This window comes from Pongo abelii, chromosome 13, assembly GCF_028885655.2.
Source record: "Pongo abelii isolate AG06213 chromosome 13, NHGRI_mPonAbe1-v2.0_pri, whole genome shotgun sequence".
In the NCBI taxonomy this organism is placed as follows: Eukaryota; Metazoa; Chordata; class Mammalia; order Primates; family Hominidae; genus Pongo; species Pongo abelii.
Genome location: NC_071998.2, coordinates 92,009,663 through 92,028,374, shown reverse-complemented (window position 1 = coordinate 92,028,374; position 18,712 = coordinate 92,009,663). Strand labels below are relative to the sequence as shown.

General features: G+C 38.1%; 1 pseudogene; it reads right to left on the bottom strand.

The window, feature by feature from the left end:
• Positions 1 to 12,348: 12,348 nt before the first annotated feature.
• On the bottom strand, positions 12,349 to 13,363 carry LOC100458571 (glyceraldehyde-3-phosphate dehydrogenase-like; annotated as a pseudogene).
• Between the last annotated feature and the right edge of the window lie 5,349 nt (positions 13,364 to 18,712).

The window sequence follows — 18,712 nt, the reverse complement described above, 5'->3', positions numbered from 1 at the left end:
TTTGAGTAAATAAGTCACTGATGAGTCTGTCTCTTTTTTTTCTTTCATATTCTTCAGCCTGAAAGATTTGACTTGCTGGCAGGTGTAATAGCTATTATGATTCTTGCTCTTCAATCTCAGAGTGGTGTGAAGCAGTGAGAGAATAACTGGAATTGCTGAGTCTTAAAGAAGATTTGATCTAGCAAAATTAACAATAAGGAGCTTTATTCTTAAAGTTAGTGTCTTCAGGGATGGGTGATCCATAAAATTTCTCCCTCTTTCTCAAAAAGGGGCCAACAGGACTTGGTAAGGTAGGCCTGGCTATAACCATTCTCATTCTCTTACCAACCCCAAGAAACTAGACCCATTTTCAAACTGTTAAGCTTCAGAGAGTTGCTTTTAATTTTAGCTCCTCTCCAGGTCCCATAAAATTGTCCCCTCTTCATGGGGCTATAAGATTATCTGGGGTTGAAACTTGGCTTTAAATAAGTTGCTGGCCCTTCTCATCTTTGGTCATGATTTGAGAATTAAGGTCCTGACACAACATCTAACTCCCCATCCCAGGTCTATGACAAAGTCTAAAAAGTAATGTCGCTCCCATTTAGGGCAGTTATTTTTCTAGCATGAATGCAAAGAAATAAAAGAAGCTGGAGAAAGAAAGCACACCCATGAAAGAGAGAATTTTCAGTTAGATCCAGTTCCTTTCAAAGACCAGCTATACTTTTTTGCCCTTACATTCCATGAGAAAAAAAATGCATTCTTTTAATAAATGCTCTTCAACATAAGTTAGCTCTGAAAAGTTTCTGCTAGTTTCAATCAAAACAACATTGGCTAAAACTATCCAGAAAAATTTATTCCATATCTACCTACTAGGCCCCAGCTATGATTCAAACTTTCTGTTTTGCAAACATTAAATCTCTGAATATCCTGTTTGCCCTAAGAACACTTCATGCCCCCAAACTGCTTCTCCCACTTTCTTTCCTAAAACATACAAACAAGCAAAAAAACCTTATAAACAACTTCCTATTATATTTGTACAATATTTGAAATTGTGATTGTTTTTAAGAGGCAAAATGGTCATATTGAGGTATTACAAGTAAAAGTGTGAATGACCAATAGTTTAAGTCCCCCAGGGATATTTCTCTTAGAAGTACAACTTTAAATCCTACTTGTTGAATTGTATGCATCAGAAAAGGCTAAAAATGACATTTTGATTCCTCTGCAATTTAAATTAACCCAACAGAATGAAATTATTGTCTTTGGAACCATATTTGAGTTCAACACTAAAAGTAGCTAATTTCCTATATCTTAATTTCCTTAGCCACAAAATAAAGACAAATATAGATCTTTCAGATTTGTAAAGACAAATAAGATACTATTTGTAAACTATATAGCAAAGTTTATAACATTCAAGTCACAGCTGTGACTAGTTACATTAATTAATTTATTCAAGAACATATTAAATTTGCCTTACAATAGAAGTCTCCTGCTTGGCTTCATATTAAGAACAATCCTCAAGGCATCAGTGAATTTGTTGGCTGAGGTTGGTTGGTCTCACAGCAGAGTGGAAAAATAAAACCCTACAGTAGAGAATTACAAATACTTGGCACAAGTGTCACCAATCCTAGCTTCTGTATCTATAGCAGACATTGCTAATAGATCCCTGCACACTTTCTTATCAACCAGAGACTCAGAGTTTTCAACACAGTAAGTCCAGGCAGTAATTCCTGACCAATCAGAGTTCACATCAAGATTAAGGCATGTTTCTATTAATAGTCTAGGACAAAGGTCAGCAAACATTTTTTGTAAAGGTCTAGAAGCCTGTTTTGTTTTGTTTTGTTTTGTTTTGCAGACCATATGGTCTCTGTTGCAGCTACTCAACTTTGTCTTCATAGTATGAAAATAGCCACAGACAATATGTAAATACATGGGAATGCCTGTGTTCCAATAAAACCATATTTACAAAAATAGGCAATAGATGGCTTGAAACTTGCCAACCCAAGGTTTAGAGGCTCTCCTAAAATCAAGGGGAGTCACAATAGTGGCAAATCCTGCTGAAGTCATTTCAGGATAGTTTGCAAAAGAGGTGTTTTAGCAGCCTGGCAAGGGGAGGGATATAAAAATGGTCCTTAGACCTGGGGAGTTCCCTTGCTCAATTTTTTCTGAAATCCTGTTGTTTCAACTTTTCTCTCAACTCTCAGAGATTGCAGAGGGCACTGTGCCCCATTTCTCTTGGGTCTTAGCTGATGCAGTGGTGCTGTCCCTGGTATTCACCAGCTGATGTTTCCAATCCAGGCCATTTACTAGGAGTCCAGCTATGTTGCATTACAATACTGGTTCTAGCCTTGAGTTTGAGGTTCCTTCATACTTATACTCATAATCCAAAAGATCATTGGAGATTCCCATTCCCTCAGTATTTAAAGTAATCTTACAGTGTTGCCTCACCTATGGAGTTGCAGATAAGCAATACCAGACCCTTCTACTCTCTCTTGGAGAATTCTCAAATTGAGTACAGTGTTTTATTTTCTTCAATAGAGAGAAATATGGACGGTTGAGAGTATGACCCTAGGCAAGTCATTTTACCTTTCAGAGCCACAGTTTCCTCATCCACAAAATAGAGGTGGTAATAATACCTTTGCTACTTACCTCAAGAAGTTATATGAGGCTCAATGGATACCTTTTCTTTTTAAACTAAGGCTCAAAAACATTATCCACTAAAACTCCTTTCAAACTAGCTTTAACACTGCCATTAACTCCCACCCACATTACCATAATTACTTACACCCTGTGACAAACATCAGGGTTAATATTGGAGGAATCAGTCTATTTGCAAATCAAAGATATTTGTCCCCATGAGTGTCTTCCTACCCTCATTCATCAGCCTCTTGCAACAGAGAGTGTGTAAAGGTCTCCAGATGGATCCCGGCTTTCATTTCCTTTTTGGCATCCCAGCACCTGCAATCAGACACATACAAAGTTATGTAAATCCTACATGACTAAGCCAACGAAGGTGATAATAAAATAACCTAAGACATAATGGACTCAAGTAGTGACTATTGCTGGGAAGCATTAGGTAAGAATCATTTACCATAACAGCTTTGACTTGGCCAGAAGAGCCCTTCAAATTTCAACTGAAGTCCTCTTCAAGAAAAATGAGTAACTAATAGCCTTATTGTAAAATCAAAGCTGTTGCTCACATTCTAAATTCCCTAAGCTGCATGGAAGTGTATATTTGACTTCTTGAACAAATTCAGATATGAAAATATTCCCATAGAACTTTTAAAACATTCATTTCAGAACAATCTACCTTTTCTTCATACATACATTTACCAAATGATGGTAAACGCCATCTTTTTTGTGTCAAAAGAAATTCATGACAAGAGATTTTTCCAAGGTCACTTAGTTCTTTTGTTTGTCAGTTTCCCCACAGTAGAAACTCTACTTCTGCCTTTGTAAAGTAAAATTTACAAATATCTTCTTTCCTTCTTTGTGAATGTATAAAAAGGAACAAATGGAAATATACAAATATGAGTACTTTGAGGTTGAAAGATCCATGTTTAAAAGTTCTGTAAACTTTTAAAATGATCTCCTATAAGTTAAATAGGAACAATAATCCCCTTGCAAGCAGTGTTTTCCTTGAAATGATTTCTGCAATGTAAAATCAAATAACTCATATTTTTGTTACCCTCTCTTTTCCAAGTGTCTGCTGCCTCTTATTAAACATAGTCTCTGCTATTCAGCAGTTTTACTACCACTCTATTGCCTCCTAAACTAATAAGGTGACCAACTGTGAAAAGCAGGACATACATCATTCTTACAAAGTGCATAACGTTTACTCTTCACAGAGCATGATGGTTATAATTTGCATAGTCCAAAACTGACAGTATGTTTGGCTATTTTCCCAACTGGGAAAAAAAATCAAGCTGTTTCTGTTCAGCTGCATGGGTCCAGATGCTGGGTACCTTATATTGTACAATAGTCCCAGTAGTAAATTCAGGATCCCACTGTTTTTGTTCAGGAGATTACGAGTGTCCTGCATTGTTGAAGTGGAGGATTTTCCACACAAATTAGTTTAGATGGGCCAAGTGAAGTGTCGAGGCCCGGGCAGTATCACTGCTGTTGGAGGGTCAATGGGTCTGTCTCTAGAGAGCCCTCACAGACATGATGAAGGCGCTAACAGCACCTTGGCAGGAACCGTCACACACTGTTATGGACAGTCTGCAAGTGAGGCTCATGTCCACAGCTTCATGATTCTGGCCATGAAATGTGCCCACCCTAACAGGCTAGGCATTGTCTCCTACATGAGGACTTTCCACTCATGGAGCCCACTGGCCTCCTCCCTAGTCTCCCTTCTCTCTTTCTCTTTACTCTCTAAGCCTGGGCTTCCCAATTCCCACCCACCCTTTACCCCCAGGTCAGAGTCTTCTGACTGGTCACCTATCTTGTTTTCAATTTTTATTATGTAGGGTTTCACTGTTCCTTTAGGGCTTTACTGGTGGACTTCTGAAATGCTGTTTTCCTCTCCTGGGTCTTGCTCTCAAAGCTTGCATCAAAAGCTTTGTCTTTCACAACGTTTTCTCTGAATTGGGCTATGAGAGTCCATTTTGGAAGACAAAAGTTAAACAGTTTTTCTTTTATAATCATCCAACCATTCTCAAAGTATTGAGTGTCTCTGGTTGAAATGGGGAAAGGTGATAAATGGGATACGAGCTAACGGGCATATTCCAGTATATTATCTCCTTACAACAGCCAGTGCTCTCTTGAGTTTTCTCTAAAGGCAGGAGACCCAAACTAAGGCGATCTTCTGATTTTCATCTCTTCTGCTCAGGGACTTGCCCACAGACTACTTCCCACTCATAAAGAGGCAAGGAGACAGCCAGGACAGTTACTGGCAATGAGCCATTTCCTCTATTACCCAATGTATCATGTTAAGCAATATATTGCCGTGAGATACTGTTTTAAGAGTTTCTCTGAAATCATGTCAAGGTGCTAATGGAAGTCATGATGAAAAGTAGACCATAAATGTATCTCTTCTTGAATTAATGAGAAGGCACAGTTCCAAAGTAGGCCAAAGTTTAAAAATTATAGTGTAATGAGTACCTTCATACTCCCACAAAAATACTTTTCAAAGAGAGTTATTTGAACATAGAAAGATTTTGTCAACTCTCCATAATAATAATAGCAATACCTTCTCTTTCTTAAACACGTACTCTGTACAAGTGCTTCACACATGACGGCTCACCTAATTCACCCACAACTCTAAGTGGTAAATATCTCCCGATTTTACTGAAGAAATTGAGGCTCAGCAAGATTAAATAACTTGTCCAACTTCACATAGTCAGTACATACTCACAGTCAGAATTCAAATCCTACGTTATATGACTCAAAAAATGTACTTCAGAATCAAATACAGAGCTGGTAACAATACAGATACCCACCACCTAACTCCAGTGCTTGCTGCTAAGTCTTGGGGGTACAAGTCACCAGGCAGCTTATGTCCCTAGAGTTGGGTGCTAGGCTGCCTTTGTTTATAATCCTGAGCACTGATCTGGATGGTTGTGTGATCCTGGAATATTTGCTTCTGTATGCCTCAGTTTGCTCATTTTTTTAAACAGAGAGAAAAGGATTATAATAATGTGTTCCTCATAAAGTTATCCTGAGGACTAAATGAGTCAGCACATATAAGCTGCTTATAATAATATCTTCACATAGTAAACACAGATATTATTATTATTGATCTGATGCATTATTAATCTGATTCTCACTTACCCAACATATCACATTAAGCAGAGTGTTTCTGTAATATATGGTTTCAGATCTGAGAATGACTGTGCTGCACTCTTCTTCTGACCTCAGAAGAATTTGTGGGAATAAGCATCTAATCACATACAAAAATTTCAGAGAATTATCCTTTTTCACACTGCAAATTTCGTATAAAAATCATATGAACTAGCCATAAGGCACCTGAAGAATATATTCCCAGCTGTACTATAATATAGAATAACATCTGATAAAACAGTTACTTTTCACCAGACTGTGAGATATAAAGCAATTGTTCAAATGTAATGAGTCAAATTTGTTACATTTTAAGTCTCAAGCATGTTTATAATAAACAGGTGACTTTTTATTATAAAATTAGAGTGCAGGCTGCTGGATACATGAGAAAATATTAGTGCAGTTCAGGCAAGTAGCTTCTTGCCCAAAGCAACCTATCCCAGGTGTGCATAATAAAAATATTCTGTTCACAATGTGTCACCTCTTTTATCAACTCTTTCCTCATTCTAGGTAGGCAGAAGCATGTGTGCTTTGAATTCCTAAAATAAAAATGGCCCAGATAATCCTGTGTTCACTTTCAATATATGTAATTCAACAATGATTTAGAAAAAAATATATAAGTGAAAAAAAGAGAACACCTCTTAATTAGGTTTGTTTGGAGTTCTTTTGAAGAAAGGAGCTACTTCAGCCATTTCAAACACGCTGATTGCATGAGTCCATTTTCACACTGCTACTAAAGACATACCCGAGACTGGGCAATTTATAAAAGAAAGAAGTTTATTGGACTTAACAGTTCCACGTGGCTGGGGAGGCCTCACAATCATGGCAGAAGGCAAGGAGGAGCAAGTCACATCTTAGTTACGTGGATGGCAGCAGGCAAAATAAAGAGCTTGTGCAGGGAAACTCCCCCTTATAGTACCATCAGATCTTGTGAGACTTATTCCCTATCATGAGAACAGCATGGGAAAGACCCGCCCCCATGATTCAATTACCTCCCACCAGGTCCCTCCCACAACACCTGAGAATTCAATATGAGATTTGGGTGGGGGCACAGCCAAACTATGTCACTGACATAAAAAGACAAATGTAAAAGAATTTATAATATATATTTATTAATTCATCAAATCCTTATTGAATGTCACCAGCATCTTCATCTTTGCAGATGTTCAAGGTCCAGGTGGTTCATAAAGTCATGTTAATATAGGTACACGTTGCAGCAAATGTATTCCTTTTCAGATTCTAAGTCGTTCTCATAACTGCAATTGTTACTACATTTTGCTATTAAACTCTAGTTAATTTTAAACCACATTAATGTAATGTATTTTATTTTAAAATGTGATAAATCTCTTGATTAATTTGATTTATAATATAAATATTAAACATTACCAAAATGCTAAACAACTTGTTTTTGGAATTCACATGTAAAGCATTTAAACCTTATTTGAACTATGCTTTTATCTATTCAATCCTTGCTACCAAATGCATTCTTACATTCACAAACTAGAATTAATATTTTTATCTCAAACATTTTAAACTAAATCATTTATATTTTTATTGGAAACCAAATCCACTCTGGCATTAATTATATTTGTGTTCAGTTTTAAGCATTCAATTATATTTGTGTTCTATTTCAAGCATGCAACTCTTTCAGTAAGAATTTTATAGCTAGAAGTGTATTCCTGCTCTTTCAATACCTCCATTTTCTGCCTCTGTGGGATACCATTAGTCATCATTAGGAAGGATTCTGATCAAGGAAAGAAGCATGTAGGTGATGGAAATACCAGTACAAAGATGAGCATTGTGACATAAAATACTATATTTATTAATCACTTCCAGCTTACACTACAGAAATAATATAGTCCTCTACTGAAGATCTTACAACTTATCAAAGAACATGGATGGAACCTGAAATCCTGATTTGAGGAATGCTTACTTTAGAAACTACATTATTAATTTATTGTCAAATATACTGGCATATAATTTAATAGCTCATATACTATGTAACACAAACTGTGCACACTGTAAAATAGCAGATGTCTAAGGCATGTGACTCAAACAAAAATTCACAATTATTGTTATGATATAAACTGCTGAGAAAATTATTAGAATTTTATAACGTAGTGTTTCAAACCTAAACTGCAAAAATAAGAGAGTGAGACCCATCTATTGGGATATGATGAATTCAGTTATAATATAATATATGGTGTTATATTATAAATTAAGAAGTCAGTTTTTGTACATTTATTATTGCATAAATATTTACTGAGTGCCTATCAGTATGCTGAGGGTTGGATATCTCAAAGATAAGTAGGGTATATTTCTTAACATCAAGATGCACACTGCATTCACCAACAAATACATATCAATAATGGCCATTCTGTTTGAAAGGTTTTATCCTACAGGTCTGTACGAATTACCATGAGTGCAAGGAAAATGGAGTGACAAACTTCTTGGATCACTTTGAGCAGTATCACAAAAGGGATGACATTTTGAATGTGGGTTTAAAGAATAAGAAAGAGTTCTCTAAGTGGAAAACTGAGAAGAGGTATTTCAGAAAGCGGGAGCACCAACTGAAAATTAGATGCCTGATGGAACAGAGTGAACTTGCAGAATTGCAGAGGGTCTGGGATTGGCAGAGGATCAGAGGCATGGTGGTTGGGAAACCGAAGCAGCTGAGCCCAGAAAGGCATATTAGGAGGAGATTGCAAGGTTTGGCACTGGAAACCATGTTAAATAGGTTGTATTTCAACCTGGGGGCAAAACAAAAAAAGAGGCCACTAAGGATATTCACCAGGAAAACCATAGATTTGTTTCAAATATATTACTGCAGTAGTCACTCTCCTTGATGAGAGCACTTGGTGGTTATGAGTCCCTTAGCATCTAGCACCTTGCAGAATGATTTCTCAGTGGACACTCAAGAGACAGTGTCAATTAACCACATGAGAGTGGCTTGGATTGAATGGTCCTAATATAACATATTGTCCTGGTGAGAGGTGAAGCAAGCTGGGCTTCTGGGTGGGATGGGGACTTGGAGAACTTTTCTGTCTAGCTAGAGGATTGTAAACACACCAATCAGTGCTCCGTGTCTAGCTGAAGGTTTGTAAATGCACCAATCAGCACTCTGTAAAAACGCACCAATCAGCATTCTGTGTCTAGCTAAAGGTTTGTAAACGCACAAATCAGCACTCTGCAAAAATGGACCAATCAGCCCTCTGTGTCTAGCTAAAGCTTTGTAAACGCACCAATCAGCACCCTGTAAAAACGAACCAATGAGCACTCTGTAAAATGGACCAATCAGCACTCTGTAAAATGGACCAATCAGCAGGACGTGCGCGGGGCCAGATAAGGGAATAAAAGCTGGCCACCTGAGCCCACAGCAGCAACCTGCTCATCCTGGTGTATCTGTGTGAGTGTGTTTGTGTGTGCACACGTGTGCATGTGTGCACGTGTGTACAAGCTTTGCCTAACTCATTCATGAATTAATTCATTAATTTAAAAACATTCAGTATAGATTCACTATGACCTATGTATTATAATAGATTCTGGGATACAGAGGAAATAAAACAAAATCCCTGACAAATTTTCCACTACTGTTTTATTTATTCATTCCTTCAATGACCCAGCTATTATTTGAGTGTCTCCTCCAAAACTCACATTGAAATTTAATTGTCATTTCATTGCCTACATGGGTGGGATGAATGCCTGTATAGACAGTTGAGTTCAGCCTTCTTCTCTCTTGCCTCTTCTGTCCCTTGAGATGTGAGTATCCAACCTTCCTCACTTCTGGAAGACTTCACAGGCAAGGCACCATCTGGGAATCACAATCACCAAACCTGCAGCTGCCTTGACCTTAGACTTCCCACTTCCAGAACTGTGAGCCAATACATTCTTCATATATTACCCAGTCTCAGGTAGTCTATATAGTGAAACAAAATGGACTGAGGGAGACCACTTTAAAAATATCTGAGTGCCTGATGTGTGCTAGTTACTGTTGCAGGAGATACACTGATAAGTAAACAGGTAATATAACTGTGTAGGGTGAATGCAAAATAAAACAGGAAAGCATTGATAGTTCTGTGGGACAGTTCTAGGAAATTTTCTACTGGAAGTGAAGCCTGAAATGAGGGAGAAGAATAAATACAACTTACCAGGAGACGAATGGGAAAAGAAGGATAGTGGCCTGAGGCCTCAGAGAAAAGAGAGTAGCACTTCTCAGGCCTGTGAAGAAAAAGAACTTTGTACACCCCTAAGTCTGTATATAGGAGGTCAACATGGCTGGAGCAGAGAGTATAAGGTAGGGGAAGGGAGCTGGAGCTGGAAGAGCGAAGCAGGAGCCAAGTTGTGAAGGGCCTTGTGTTTCCTACAAGGTTTGGATTTGATTGATCATGATGATATAATGGTAAATCAGACAGCTGTGATCTCTTGTCTGTGAAAACCTACAGCCTGGTGACATTGACTGGACATGGTCAGATTTGCACTTTAGAAAGATCACTCTTCATCTCTGTAGAGAATGTGCTGGATGAGGAAATGAGAAGGTCAGAAGCAGAGAGACCAGTCCTGCTCATGGACATATTCCCAACAACTAACACAGGGTCTGGTGCATAGTAGATGTTCAATAAATACAAACATGTGGTGGAGTGGGGGTCAAAGATAACCCCTGTTTGTTAGCTCTGTAATACACCCATCAGCTGCATTCAAAGAAGCCAACCATAAGTTTCTAATAAACACTCAGTCTGTGAGGTTAAATCTTTGCATGTTGTCTTAAATCTCTAGGCTAGTTATTTTCTGTTTCCAAAGCCTATTAATAGATGTTCCCTTAGGGACCTATAAGAACGAGAACTAACCTCACACACTATTAATCAAACTCACTTTTGTTCACTTTGTCAATATGTACTGAAATTACTGATTTATTATTTTATTACCCTATTTGAAATGTCTTATACAAAATCCATAGATATACTTTAAAGCCTTTTGCAAACAGCCAGTGATCTTTGGGAAAAGCACATGATTTGGAGGCATAAAACCCAGGTTCTACTTCTAGTTCTGCTTCTTACTGGTTCTATGATCACAAATAAATTATCCACCTTTCTGAACATAAATTTTCTTACTGGCAAAATGAATATAACAATACCTAATTCATGTGGTTGCAAAGATTAAATGAGATCATATACATACACATTATTTTGTAAAATCTATGGAATTATACCACCAAAAGTTTCCTAGAACTGATAAATGACTTCAGTAACATTTCAGGATACAAAATCAATGTACAAAACTCAGTAACATTTCTATACACCAATGAAGTTCAAGCTAAGAGGCAAATCAAGAACACAACCCATTTACAATAGCCACAAAAAAATAAAATACCTAGGACTATATCTAACGAAGGAGGTGGAAGATCTCAACAAGGAGAACTACAAAACACTGCTGAAAGGAATTATTGATGACACAAATAAATGGAAAAATACTCCATGTTCATCAATCGGAAGACCCAAGATCATTAAAGTGGCAATACTGCTCAAAGCAATCTACAGAATCAATGCAATTCTTATCAAACTACCAACATCATTCTTCACAGAATTAGGGAACAAAACTATTCTTAATTTCATAGAGACTCAAAAAAGAGCCTGAATAGCCAAAGCAATCCTAAGCAAAAGGAAGAAAGCCAGAGCCATCACATTACCCAACTTCAAACTATACTATAAGGCTACAGTAACCAAAACAGCATGATACTGGTACAGAAACAGATACATAGACCAATGGAAAAGAATAGAGAACCCAGAAATAAAGTTGTTCACTTATACCCATCTGGTCCTTGACGAAGTTGACAAAAATAAGCATTGGGGAAAGGACTTACTATTCAATAAATGGTGCTGGGTTAACTCGCTAGCCATATGCAGAAGAAAATGGATCCCTACCTTTTACCATATATAAAAATTAACTCAAGATGTATTTAAGATTTACACGTGAGATGTAAAACTATAAAAATCTTACAAGAAAGCCTAGGAAATACCATTCTGGACATTGGCCTAGAGGAATAATTTATGACTGAGTCCTCAAAAGTGATTGCAACAAAAACAAAAATTGACAAGTAGGACCTAATTAAACTAAAGAGCTTCTGCACAGCAAAAGAAACTATATAAAAAAAAGAGCAAACACACAACCTACAGAAAGGGAGAAAATATTCACAAACTATACACCCAATAAAGGTCCAATTTCCAGAGTCTATGAGGAACACAAACAATTCAACAAGCAAAAAACAAATAATCCCATTAAAAAGTGGGCAAAGGACATGAATAGGCACTTCTCAAAAGAAGACATATAAGTAGTCAACAAACATAGGAAAAAATGCTCAATATCACTGATCAAAAAAATGCAAACCAAAACCAATCTCACATAAGTCAAAATGGCTATTTTTTTTTCAGAACAGGGGACTTTATTGATGGTACACAACAAAGTATGATTCCCTAGGCCACTCTTTCTTTAGAAGGTATGACATGGAAACTGTGGCAAGGGAGATTCTCAGTGTGGTGCAGGACTGAAGGCCTCTCTCTTCCTCTGGAGATCTTGCTGGGGCTGGTAGCCTGGAGGTTCTTATTCCTTGGAGGTCATGTAGACCATGAGTTTCACCACCCTGTTGCTATAGCCAAAATCATGGTCATACCAGGAAATGAGCTTGGTATAGTGGTTTTCAAAGGTGATGCTGGCCCCAGCGTGGAAGATGGAAGAGTGGGTATCATTGTTAAAATTGGAGAAGACAACCTGGTGCTAAGTGTAGCCCAGGATGCTCTTGGGGCCCTCTGATGCCTGCTTCACCTTCTTGGTGTAATCATATTTGAAGGCTTTCTCCAGACAGCAAGTCAGATCCATGACTGACACATTGGTGATAGGGACATGGAAGGCCATGCCAGTGAGCTTCCCATTCTGCTCAGGGATGACCTTGCATACAGCCTTGGCAGGGCCACTAGATGCAGGGGTGATGTTCTGGAGACCCCCAAGGCCGTCACACCGCAGTTTCCCAGATGGTCCATTCATAGTCTTCTGGGTGTGGCAGTGTGGCAGTGAAGGCCATGGACTGCGGTCATGAGTCCCTCCATAATGCCAAAGTTGTCATGGATGACCTTGGCCAGGGAGGCTAAGCAGTTGGTAGTGTAGGAGGCATTGCTGACAATCTTGAGGCTGTTTTTGTATTTCTTATGGTTCATGTCCATCACAAACATGGGGGCATCAGCAGAAGGGCCAGAGATGATGACTGTTTTGATTCTCCCCTCTAAGTGAGCTCCAGCCTTCTCCATGGTAGTGAAGATAATGGTAGACTCTACAACATAATCACTGTTGGCATCACCCAGTTTGATTTTGGTGGGATCTCACTACTGGAAGATGGTAATGGGATTTCCATTGATGACAAGCTTTGCATTCTCAGCCTTGATGGTGCTGTGGAACTCGTCATGGGTGGAATCATATTAGAACATGTAAATACCATGTGGTTGAGGTCAATGAAGTAGTCACTGATCATGACAAAATCTACTTTGCCAGAGTTAAAAGCAGCCCTGGAGACCTGGTGTCTAATACAGCCAAACTCATTTACTCCACCCTTCACTTTCTCCATAGCGTCTCAGGGATGTGGCTGGCACTACACAAGATGTAGCTCTCTGTTGAATAGGAGAAGCAGAGAGCCAGAATGGTTGCTATTAGTAATCAAAAAATGACATATGCTAGCAAGGCTGTGGAGAGAAGTGAAAACTTATACACTGTTGGTGGGAATATAAATCGGTTCAGCCACGTGGAAATTGGTGATTCTCAAAGTTTAGAGATTTCCCAGAGAACTTAAAACAGCACTACCATTTAACCTAGCAATCCCATTACTGGGTATATACCGAAAGGAAAATAAATTGTTCTATCAAAAAGACACATGTACTCGTATGTTCATCACAGCACTATTCACAATAGCAAAGACATGAAATTTACCTGGGTACCCATCAACAGTGGACTGGAAAAGGATAACGTGGTACACTTATACCATAGAATACTACACAGCCATAAAAAGAACAAAATAATGTCTTTTGCAGCAACATTGATGCAGCTGGAGGCCATTATCCTAAACAAATTAACAGAGAAACAGAAAACCAAATGCCATTTGTTCTTACTTGTAAGTGGGAGCTAAACATTGGGTACACATAGACATAAAGATGGGAACAATACCCACTGAGGATTTCTAGAGGATAGCGGGAGGAAAGAGGGGCAAGGGCTGAAAAACTATTTACTGGGTACTGTGCTCACTACCTGGGTGACACGATCATGTGTACCCCAAACCTCAGCATCATGCAGTATGTCCATGTAGCAAACCTGTACATGTAACTCCCAAATCTAAAATAAAAGTTGAAATTATTTTTAAAAAACTACAGAGCTATTAATATAAATACAGTGTCATTGAAGTTATTATGAAAATAATTAAGAAAATAATTGTACATTATAATTAAAATGAGTATGCCCCCATTTGTTGACAAGTAGCTCTTCTCTCACTAGTATGGTTTACCTAGGATTATAGATTCACTTACATCCAGACTCTAAAGGGATGACTTAAAGGAATCACAGTAAAAAACAAGAATTGTGAATATGCCAATTTCACACTCCTGGGGTCTAATTTGGTCTCCCTGCTTAGACCAAACCCAGAGGATGATTAAGAAGATATTCACCCAAGGAAAGAATGCAGCAACAAGTCCATAGAGAATACAAAAGGCTGTAGTTTGTGTAAAGGAATCATACTCTGGAAAACATAAGGAAACTATGAGGATAAAGTCACTTGTTGAAATTTGAGGAGATTCTTCACTATTAAATCTAGAATGACAGAAAAGTGAGAAGCCATTAATACTGGTCTGAGAAGGAGTCATATCTTATTTATATAGTCCCCATGTATAAGTGGGTATTTATTAATGCTATATGCTGCAAATACAAACTAGGAATAGAGGTAAGCCATGATGCTTTGGGGAAACACTATCCTTATCTCAAAAGGAAAATAACCCACAAAAACAAAAAGGAAGCTTCTTAGCCTAATTCTCCATCGATTTCTAATTCATTTCTAATTCATAATAATTTACATTTTCATGTAATTTGCACATAATATTGCCAGAGCCATTATGTTTATTGCTACAAATGGATTGAATCTGTATAATTTACACTTTTTTCCCAACATCTTTTACTCACTCCTCAGAGCATAACTGGCTAAGAAGAGTAGTCAAATGTTCCTGGAGAAGCTGTTCGCTATTCCTTAGCACTTTCTTGAGAAATGTATATGCCTCCTAGTCCCCAATTACATATAAATATATTATGTCAAATATACATATACATATATTCACTAAGTAGTGCTATTTTCCATAATTAATATACCTTAGTCCACCTCTCAAGAGAAACATTTACTAATTCATCCCTTAGGAAGGCATATTTCTAGCTGAAGAAAGCCTACACTTAACCACCATTGCATGTAAAGTTCTAAGCACAGGGCCTGGCACAGAGAAAACCCTCAATAAAAGTAAACTATTATTATTGCTGCTGTTTAATTGCACCCTTCTTAAAGTGTGAAGTAGAAATTTGTGCATGGCAAGAGTATGCCCTTCCTTTCCCAAGCACCTCATTAAAAATCACCTTATTAACATTGGCTATCTCCCCAGGTGCTGCAGACCTGCAACTTCCCACATAATCAGGGGACCAAATTTTATTCTGAAAAAAAATTTCCTTTGTGTGAAGCACTAGTTTCCAGATGACCCAAATTGAAAATATAAAACTCTCCCCCAAAATGCAAGGCTGAGCCTTGTGAGAGTTCTACTTTATGGAGTAGTGGAGCAAGCTTAGGCTATGGAAAACTGGATTCAAATTCTTGTGCAACCATTTACTTAAAGTAACCTCATGTAAACTATTTCTCTCTCTGAACTTTGAGTTCATCTTCTGTAAAATGAGGATATTAATACTCATTAATGGTTGATGTAAAAATTAAATAATGTATTTTTAATAAATATATATATATCCTCTTATATCTTGTCTGGCATAAGGTAGGTGCCCATCAACTCCTAGCCTTCTTCCTATTTGAGTTTCTTGAAATTATGAGGTTGAAGGCTATAAAGACCTTCTAACAGGTCTTAAAGAAGTTTTATTTGCTGTGTACTAGAAGTCAGCCCAGAATTCAGTCTAGTTTCTCCTAAAGCTGGGTTATATCAATTTCTGAGTGATGATGAGATGTGCCCGTGTTTCCAGCTGGTATTTTAGCTGACATACCTGGGCTTGTGGATTCTGATTGGTTTACTTTTCCAAGTGAACGCTTGTTTCAGGCAAACAGTATCAACTCAACATAAGTAATCTCTGTCTCTTCTTCTATGGAGCTTGCCTCTGGGGCCTGCTGCAGATTTTTCAGAATGGCTGCTATGCCCTCTGAGGGTCCATTTCTATTTTGGAAACAGCCAAAAATCATTTGAACCCAGACAACAAGGCAGGGGAACAAGCTCACATAACAAATTTTAAAAATGTTTTCAGCATTGGCGATAGGATTGCCTCCCAGGATGATGACTTTAAAAACCCACAGCTGGGTGCATCCATGGGCGTGTTTACAAAACAAAAGAGTCTCTGTGCCTTTTCAAAAAGTATTTTCCAGTTGTGAAAATCAATGCATACCATTGTCAGTACATTAGGATGATATTAAAGTGTTTTCCAACAATTTAGAAATTAAAATCACACACAGCGGCTATGACGCATATACAGTGGATGTGAACCAGAAGAACGCTTGTGAGAGAAACAGATGTGACTTGGATGAACTTGGGGAAGCAGACCTACATTTTGACACTATTGGTAAGTGGATATCTAATTAATTACACGTGAAGAGGAGGGAAATATGAAGCGCCAGAAGTTGACAGCGTTTTACTCATCCCTGTCCGTGCTGACAAGCATATACTCTCCCATCATTGGAAAGGTGAATTCTGCTGCAGAGCTGGGTGATTTATTGGGTTTCCCTTAGCCACAATAAAATGTCTCTCAAGACTTACCACCTTTATTTTCTCTGATTCTCAGCTAGGAAATTGACCTTCTGATAACACTGGAAGTGTTATCAGGGTGCAGGCTAACCCAGGGCCACAGCGAACTCTCCCAAAAAATCACACATTATAACGAACCTCACAAAACCCCAGCCCATCTTCTGTCAAAAGTCACCCTTTTTGCCTACAAAATATGCCCATTACTGGAAATCTAAGATTGTAGAAAATTATTCAGAAAATCAAAATCATCTTAAACTCACAACCCAGAGATAATCACTGTTACCACGTTGGTGTATTTCATCTGAACTATTTTTTTTACATTGCTGAGATCAAATTGTACATTCAGTTTTCTATGTTGTTTTTTAATTAAGCATTAAAAATAGATATTTCTTTAATTATCATAAAATATTCATAAATATAACCATTAAAATTGTATAATATCTTATCAAGCGAATTTTTCAGTGTACTTATTAATCCTCTATTGCTGGATATATTGGGTGGTCTCTAAATTTTTGTTGTCTTTTTTTTTTTTTTTTGAGACGGAGTCTCGCTCTGTCGCCCAGGCTGGAGTGCAGTGGCGCAATCTCGGCTCACTGCAAGCTCCGCCTCTCGGGTTCAGGCCATTCTCCTGCCTCAGCCTCCCGAGTAGCTGGGACTACAGGCGCCCACCACCATGCCCGGATAATTTTTTTTTGCATTTTTAGTAGAGACGGGGTTTCACTGTGTTAGCCAGGATGGTCTCGATCTCCTGACCTCGTGATCTGCCCGCCTCGGCCTCCCAAAGTCCTGGGATTTTTGTTGTCCTTTTGTAAAGAATACTGTAATAAGCATATTACTGCAAAAAGGCTTATTCTCTATTTGGGAGTATTTCCTTGGTTCAAGTCCTCACAGTTAGTTTTTAAGCTGACTTATCTCCTTGTTTCTATATTTAATTGCCTATTGAACTCCTCCATTCTAAAATTAGCATTGTTGAAGCAGAGCAGTACTGACGGTGAGACCATTCCTTGCCTCAGTCTAGGCACATTAAAGTATTTTCTGCTTCAAGAGAGACCAATCTTAAAGCGTGAGCCAGGGAATTGCTGACAAGGGAAAGTGACAAGGATTGATTGGAGTGGGAAGTTGGTGGGGGAGGGAGAAATGGTAGCCCTCATCTCATCCTTTAAAATCTGGGCCTATAGATCTTGGCTATGTAAACTTCGACACCAGTCAGAGCATGTAACACTTCACTCTATTTCAAAATGTATTAGCTCCTTTATTACCTTGTCAATCCTCAGAATAGTCCTGGTTCTGGACTATAATAACTTCTAATGTCAATCCCATTTTACTGAGACTCAGAAACAGCTTGTCCAAAGCCAGATAAATAATAAAGTTGTACTCAAATCCAGATCTGTTCATTGAGTTTGTAACACTTCTACCTCACAGTGATGTTTCCTCTCCAGTAGTTGTGTCGGGGTGGAAGAGAAAATAAACCAAGCTACCAGATCTTTTATTCTTTGTGAATGTGTTCAAGGGGCAATGATGGCAGGCATCAATCTGTAATTCTAACAAACACAGTTTAAAATCCCACATGGACTATCTCACACATTGATCCACCTGAGACCCCCCAGTTTGAGTGATGATAGAAGCAGATGGAAATTTGCAGTAGTTACGGGAGATTATATATGTTCTGGGAGCTCAGAAGGTCTAAGCACTTCACTCTATAATTGAAAATGTACTGGAGCAAATGGAAGCTTGTGATCCCACATATATTTTATCAGATGCTTTGGACATTAAAGGAATTCTTGGGAAAATTATAAATTGGAACACTAGTTACGTAGCTTTAACAGAAAAAAAATCATACTTAGTCTTTGGAAAGAAAAGAATAAATTGGCCATAAAATAATTCATGATAGACTTGCAGCTAGAATTGGTTATGAGAGAGTAATATGGTATAAAAGATAA